Below are 8,358 nucleotides of genomic sequence, written 5' to 3'. Positions count from 1 at the left end.
GAAATTCTGCACCTTGGGGAGGGAAGGAAGCCATGGTGCAGGCAGGCATCTCAATTTCCTTCTATATTCCAAAGATGCCTTGAGTCTCTTCCTCACCACTCAGCCATCTCTACCTTCCTCAATTGCTGGTAGTGGTGTAAACTAACACAGGGAATCCTGGTGCTACCAGGCAGCATGGAATGTGTGGGTGGCCACCATTCTTATATCTCTTTGGTCAGAAAGAACTATGAAAGAATGGGGTGTGGCCAGAATACTGTGATGCAAGCAGCATGGGTGAAGTCAAGAAGATAGCAGCTCCCCCAGCCCTTTTCCCAGGGAACAATATCCAATTCAGTTGGAGACAAGAGGGTGACCTCATTTAGCTGGATGGCTTCACAGATTGTTGAGTATGTCTGTTTGTTCCCAGTCCCAGACCTTGTACTCAGGATCTGAGCACAGTCTGTAAGCTGCTTTTGATCAAGGATGGCCTTCCACACTAGAGCCACAGGGATTCTGGCTTTGTTGGCACTGAAGTTGGACTTTCTTGCCTAGGGTGACTTCGACCATGATCCTCCCATCACAGCCTTGTAAATATCAAGGAGGACTGCTAAGAGCCACTGTTACCTGCCTAATCATTGGTCTTGTTGATGTTCTTGGACAGACTGGTGAGTTCCCTATCCTCGGGTTTAAGTGGTGGGAATTGTAGCCCACAGTTGGAATCTTGGTCCTGCCACCTCCAAATGGAAGGAGATCCTAAGAAACTTATTCCTGTCCATATGATTACCAATGGAATATGATGTATGTCATGATTGAAAGAGCAGTTCTTGAATGATTCTAGGATAAAATTATACACAATTATGTTATAGGACACTGATCGATGTTAGTTAATATTTTATGAGGCATTTAAACAATCACATTAAAATGGAGGTATAATGAAATATCTTAGAATTACTATACTATTACATACTATAAAGGTGCCGTTTTTCTGCCAAGACTGGGATTGGTACCCGTGGTCTTGGTAACTCTGTTGCACTGTGTGGGAAGGGGAAACTGGCCTCCTAGAAGTCAAGAAATTCATGTCTATTCCTTAGGCCTAAAATAGATCCCCACCACTAGAAAAAATCCTATTCATGTACAATTTACATATATGGTTTATATTTATATACATATGTTAACTCCATATTGCATTCAGTGTAGTTATTTTATTTTTTGTTTTATTCATATATTGACCATTTATTTTGACTATTATGGTACATAAAACGTTGATTACATTGATTACATAAGATAGAGGTCTGCATATATATTCCACTTCATACCTGACACCCAGGACTTTCACAGAAAAAAAATGTGTCACCATCAACTTCTTACTCCACCATTCATTTTTGGGGAGTGCTGGCATCTGAACTCACAGCCTACAAGCCTACAAGGCCCAATTCATGAATTGGTGAGTGTCAGCACGACATCATGGGGCAAATTGAGCTGACAGGCTGTTTCTAGGACCTGAGCTCAAGCCCCAGGGGTTAACAAAATAAGAACAGATTGACATGCATATGGAAGTATGCTAATAAATATGTGTTTTTACAGAGTATCAGAGATGTCTATACATTATTCAGTTATGTAAACTACATTCCTACCAATTCCTGGGTATTAATCATGCATTCATGTAATTAATGTTATTATTTTCATCCTTATACTATTAATGAAATCAGTGTCCTGAAATTATTGTGTTCCTGTAAGTAATAATATTCTTTTTATGCTTCATTAATATTAAATAAAATCAGTTAGCTTCCTGAAATGTTACTGTCTAATTTTATAGGAGCATCATTCATGATCAACTCATTGAACCTTGACATTGATAATATTCCATTGTTCTTCCTATGGATGAGAACCATTTTCAAGTGTTAGGAGGGGGATTCAAAATCAGGGCCTATGTTGCCATGTGGGCCTATGGCTTCCCAGATAGATTGCCAGCCTTCAGCATTGCAAGGTGAAGTACCCTTTGCAACAGTGTCATTCAGACCCATGAGGGTCACCGAGCAAAGGAAGATAACATAAAAAGGCCACATTGTTTCTGTGAATTTCTTTCCCTGCAAGACCTGGGGTCTAGGATCCCAGAAACAGCTGTAGATCTAGTGGCTGCACTCCAGCCTAGGGTGATCGAAGCTGAGGCAGAGTTGCCACAACCTGACTTCAAGCCCTGTACTGAGAAAAGTAAAAAAAAAAATTTAGCTCCCTGACTTGCAGTTCACACAGTTTATTCTTACAGGCTTTGGATTTGAACTCAGGATCTGGGTAAATCTGCAGCAATGTGGATGAAGGGGAAGATCACTGCACTTGAAGGTAAGAAAGTCAGGCCTGTTCACTAGTCCTGAATTCAAGCTCCAGCCCAGGAAACATACTATTTATATATATTGTAAAGATAGGATTTATACTTACCTATAGGTGTTCAGTACATACATGTTTGGTGTGGTTGTTCCTTGAAATTTGTCTTTTATTCATTTATTTACCATTGATTGTACTATGATGATGAAACCCATTCTGTTTATTACATTGATGACATCCTATCACAGAGCATCTAGATTTGTAGAAATGTTCTCCGCCATGCCAAGATTCCTAGGATCACCCAGGATATTCAGAGAAAAGGAAAACAAGTTTCACATTTGGCTTCTTACTCTACAACCCACTTGTTTGTAGTACTGGGATCTGAACTCAGGGCCTAGTAGGACCAATTGTCCAATAAGTCAAGGTGAACACACTAACCTGTGAACTAAGGATCTAGGCCATTCCCATGATCTGACATTGATCCCCAAGGTGGTCCACTATTGTCATAAATTCATAATTTAAACATACAATCTATATTGATATTCATGTGTCAATGGCATCTTGTGTTTAGTGGACTTCTCTTTATTTTGTCTCTATTACATGGAGGTATTGTTTATTTTACTTAATATGGTGATAGGTATAACTTTGCTGACATGGATGACAACCTGTTTCTATGGTTATAGGGTTGCCTATGAATTCCCCTTCTTGGTTGAGACTCAGGACTTTCACAGGAGAGGAAAACGTGTGCAACAACTGGCTTCTAACATCAGGATGAATTTTTTGTCAGTGCTGGGATTTGAACTCAGGTCTGGGTATCTCTGTTGCACTGGGGGGAAGGGGAAGCTCACCATCCTTGAAGACTAGAATTTCAGGCCTGGTCTAGGGTCTGATTTGAAGCCCCAGCATTGGACAAAATCACAATTCCACCTTTTTTAAACATAGGATCTCTCTTTACCTACAGGAGTGGTGTGCATCTTGCATTCAGTGTAATTATTTTTATATTGTGTCTTATTCATGGATGTTTGTGCATTTTATTGAATATGGTGACAGATATAACTGTGCTAACATGGATGACAACCTATTCCCATGGCTATAGATTTGCTTATATAGCATTCTCCATCATTGATGAGACCCAGGATATTCACAGAACAGGAAAACATATGCAACCTTTGTTTTCTCACATCAGAACGAATCTTTTGGCAGTGCTGGAATTTGAACTCAAGGCCTATCAGGCCCAATTGGTGAATGGGTCATGTTAAGCACAGCAGCCTGTGAGCCTCTAAGGAGCCAGGCCATTCCTGGGACCTGAGATTGAGCCCTGTTGGGAGGCCAATATAGTCATAAATTCATAATTAAACAAAGGATCTATATTTCCAAACATGGGTGGGTTGCATCTTGCGTTTGCTGTAGTCATTCTGGCTGAGACCCAGAATTTGCACAGCAATAGAAAACAGTTGCAATGACTGGCTTCTCACATCAGGGCGAATTTTTAGCAGTGTTGGGATTTGAACTTGGGGCCTAGGAGGCCCAACTGCCCAATCGGTCCATGTGATCACACCAGACTGTGATCCACTAAGGAGATGGGCTCATCCCAGCAACTGAGATAAAGACACAAGGAGGCAAAAATAGTGCTCAATGCATCATTGAAACATGGGATGTATACTCACATCCATGTGTGGACTGCATCGTGCATTGAGTGTACTTATTGTGTTTATTTTGTAAGCTATTCATAGATGTATTGTGTATTTTCCTATGTATATGATGACATATATAACTGGGCTGACATGGATAACAACTTATTCTCAGGACCACAGGGTGGCCCATCATTCTGCATCCTAGCTGACACCCAAGACTTGCACAGGAAAGGAAAATAGATGCAACAATTGGCTTCTGACATCAAGATGAATCTATTGGCAGGTCTGGGATCTGAACTCAGGGCCTAGCAGGCACAATTGGTGAATGGGTCCACATGAGCACCCCAGCCTGTGAGTGACAAAGGAGCTAGGCGTTCCCAGTACCTGAGTTTGAGCCCCCCTTGGGGGAGAATAGAGAGCACAATAGTCATCTATACATTTGCTGAAGGTAGTATGCAAATAAGCACATATTTGTATAGAGTAGGATTGTGGTGACCTGTGATAGAATCCAATCTGTGAGTTCCTATATTTGGATCTTTTCTTAAGCATCTATTTCATGTATATGATGATTATTGCCATGCTTCATCACCTCTTCTTTACAAATAATCTATACCCCATGAGTCTTATGTATCATTTCCTACTCACATCATGCACGAGCTACTCATTCAAGGATGAGATCAGTCGCATGCCGTGGCTCTTCCTAGGTCCAGAAACGAGTATCTCAGGATCTCCCGCCATTCCTTCCTCCTAGGGGGACTGAATTCAAGACTTATTCCTGGAAAAGATACTTCTTATATATATATATATATATATATATATATATATATATATATATATATATATATATATATATATAAAATACTTCTTATATATATGTACATATATATATATATTAATGATAGGATTTATACTTCCGTTCAGATGTTCAGTCCATATTGTGTTTGGTGCGTTTATAAATTTTATTTCTCATTTTATTCATTTATTTACCATTTATTTTATTGACTGATGACACCTCTACAATTTATTACATTGTTTACATACTATCACATAGAATCTAGATTTTAGATGTGTTCTCCATCATGCCTGGCAATGTGAGAATCTGAACTCAGTGCCTAGCAGGCCCAATTCATGAATGGGTGAGTTTGAGCATGGGAGCTCTAGCCAATGAAGCTGTCAAGTGGTTCCCAGGTACTGAGATTGACCCCCATGTTTGGCCAAAACAGCGATACATGGATAGGCAGACGGTGGTATACAAATAACTATATATTGTTAAAGAGTGCCAGAGTCGTCTATCTATGATTGAATGACACCTACTACATTCCTTCCAACTCTGAGGTATTTATTATACCACCATTGAAGGAATATTATTCTTTTCATGCTTAATAAACTATACGGTAAGATCAATCAGCATTCTAGGACTATTTCATCCAATTTTAGACTAGATGAAAGCATGAACTACTCATTCAATTGGTATTCCCATGCATAGGAATGAGTCTCTTGTGATCTCCTGCCATTGGTGTCAGGACTGGGATTTGAACCCAGGACTTATGTTGACAGATTGGCCTATGGCTTCACTGATAGCTCATCAGAATCAGAAGTGGTAGGTCAGGTCTACTTTGCAGCCATATCAATCAGACCCAGGATGGTCACCATGCCCCCAAAAAATCAGAAAATGCCAGCCCTCGGCAGCTCACCACTTTTTGTGCTTTCCAGCTTTTTTTTTTCTTCCTGCAAGCCCTCTGGCCTAGGATCTCAGGATCGGCTATGCATCTGGAGACTGCACCCCAGCCTAGGGAGTTCCAAGCTGAGGAAGTGTTTACACGACCTGAGTTCAAGTGTCATGGATGGCTAAAAAAAATAAAAATAAAAATATTAATTATTTAACTAAATAAAAAATAAAACTCCCTGGTTTGGAATTTCTGCCAGTTTTCTTTTCTAGCTTGGGATTTGAACTCAGGGTGTTGGTAAATTTGTAGCAATGTGAGGGAAAGTTGCCACTACTTGAGTTCAAACCCCATGCCAACCACAAAAGAAAAACTAAGTCACTGACCTCGGCAGGGTGAAGTAGTTGTGGAGATGGGAGGGAAGGGATGGTAGGGGGAAAACAAAGAAGGAGTCAACAATGCTCAATAGGAAATGTACTCATTACCTTGCTCCTGTAACTGTAACCCCTCTGTAAAACATTTTTGCAATAAAAAAGTACAAAGAAAGAGAAACAATGTCTTTCTCAGAGAAGCACTTTAGAGGTAAGGAAGGATGTTTGAATAGTTGTACAAATTCCACACTGCTTTTTTTTAAATGTTCAGTATGGAACTGAGTAAACATAACTGCATCCATTAAAAAAAAGAAGTCACTGTCTTGGAACTGGGGCCAGTATTTCTGCCATTGCTAGGATTTGGGATCACTGTCCAGGTAAGTCTTTTATACCGTGGGTGAAGGCGAAGCTCACCGTCCTTGAGGAAAAGAAATTCAGTCTAGAGTTCCCAGGGCCTGAATGAAGGCTCTGCAATGGAAAAAATGTTTCTATACATGTTTAATATATGATATACACTTAAATATGTAAGTTAATTTCACATTATGATTTTTATTATTGATTTTGTATTTTGTTTTTCTTTTATTCATTTATTGATTGATTATTGTATTTAGTATTACTATACACATAATATTTATTACAATTTGCACATCTATAATAAAATTCTACACAATACTTTAGGATATTGACTCATTTTTATTAATATTTTATTAAGTGTTGAAACATAATATATAATTAAATGGAAGCATTTGTCACAGTCTCCACATGTTTAGAGTTTATCCCAAGTATGAGCTTTGTACAATCTTTGGACATCTTCCTATTGGGATTTCTTTAAACGATTTATAGTCAGAAACCTTTTCCTGAGGATAAGCAAGTGAGGGATAAAATTGTAAGAGTGGGGCTAGAAATGTGGCTTAGTGGTAAAGAGCTCGCTTAGCATGCATGAATGCCAGGTTTTAATCCTCAGTGCCACATACTCAGAAAAAGCCAGAAGCTGTGGAGTAGCCTAAGTGGCTAACCTTGAGGAAAAGGAGCTCAGAGACAGTACCCAGGCCTTAAGATCAATCCCAAGGACTGCCAAAAACAATAGAAGAAATGTCAGTGGCTCACACATGGAACTCTAGCTTCTCAGGAGGCTGAGACCTGAAGACCACAGTTCAAAGACAGCAAATCAAGGAAAGCCTGTTAAACCCTTATCTCCAGTGAACCATGAAAAGACCCCATGTGGCACTGTGGCTCAAGTGGCTGAGTGTTCGCCTTGACCTGCGGGTCTAAAGGACAGTGCCCAAACTTGAGTTCAAGACACACAATTGGGAAAAAAAGTGAGGTTGAATCAAGGTACTTTTCCTATTTGCTAATTATGAGAACATCCTTTGGAAAAAGAACACTGATATATACCAAAATTGGAGTCAGAGCTAAGGTTCAAGTGTAACACATCCACATGCCCAGCCTCTCAGACTCTATCATTGTAATCTTGTGCCCTACAGGGTTCTTAAAGGTCCAATGTTGAAAGGCTTAATATGCTCCCCAAGCCCTTTGTGATAATCAGTTGGCTTGTATTGTCAAGGTCATCACAGTTCTGAACCTAGCAGAACACCAGTAGTTCAGGCCCGTCATCCTAGCTCAGGAGGCTGAGGTCTGAGGATCACAGGGTGAAGCCAGCCAGGGCAGAAAAGTCTATGACACTCTGACTTCCACTTCTGAAAGGTCAGATGTTCAAGAGCTTTCTGTGTTTCCCTTGGTGATGAGAAGTACTTGCACTCTAAATGCTCTTAGGGTTCTTGAGCTATAGAAGCAAGAAAGAAACATTATTGACCCATACTTCAGGTTTGTTCAGCCCTATACTTCAGGTTTGTTAGTTTGTTTCTTTCATTTTTATTATTGTAGGAGTTGATGTCTGGGCCTGGGTGCTGTTCTTGAGCTCTTCATCTCAGGTCTTGTGCTCTACCACTTGAGCCAAAAGCCACTTCAGCTTTTCTGGTGGTCCATTGGAGCTAAGTGTCTCAAGGACTTTCCTGTCCAGGCTGGCTTTGAACTATTATCCTCAGATCTCATCCTCCTTAGTAGCTAGGATGACACGCATGAGTGACAAGCACCTAGCTTCCACTTCAGGTTTCTTAGTAGTGAATTGGAGATAATAGGCTAATGGGACCTTTTGTGTCTGGGATAATTTGGTACCCAGATCCTCAGATCTCAGCTTCCTGAGAAGGCAGGATGAGAGACCTCAGCTATAGACCCCTAGGCTGTGGCCTTTGCTGCAAGAGGGTCCATGGCTCCACGTGGTGGAATGCTAGTCATGAGCCCAAGAGGTAAGGGTCAGAGCTTAGGCCCCTAGTTCAAGATTCATGACCGACAAAAAACAAAACAAACAATTGTCTGTAGTTGACAACT

General features: G+C 40.3%; 1 long non-coding RNA gene across 2 annotated transcripts; it reads left to right on the top strand.

The window, feature by feature from the left end:
* Nucleotides 1-280: 280 nt before the first annotated feature.
* Nucleotides 281-5,835, top strand: LOC138837877 (uncharacterized). 2 transcript variants are annotated; one of them, XR_011375485.1, is made up of 4 exons: nt 281-386; nt 532-644; nt 2,246-2,319; nt 5,649-5,835. It is a non-coding gene; the product is annotated as an uncharacterized lncRNA (long non-coding RNA). The 2 variants fall into 2 exon arrangements; XR_011375484.1 differs by having other exon boundaries at nt 281-644.
* The last annotated feature ends 2,523 nt before the right edge of the window (nt 5,836-8,358 follow it).

The sequence above is a fragment of the Dipodomys merriami genome, unplaced genomic scaffold (genome assembly GCF_024711535.1).
Source record: "Dipodomys merriami isolate MVZ:Mamm:240054 unplaced genomic scaffold, mDipMer1.0.p SCAF_278, whole genome shotgun sequence".
Taxonomy (NCBI): domain Eukaryota; kingdom Metazoa; phylum Chordata; class Mammalia; order Rodentia; family Heteromyidae; genus Dipodomys; species Dipodomys merriami.
This window is presented reverse-complemented; position numbering and strand designations above follow the sequence as displayed.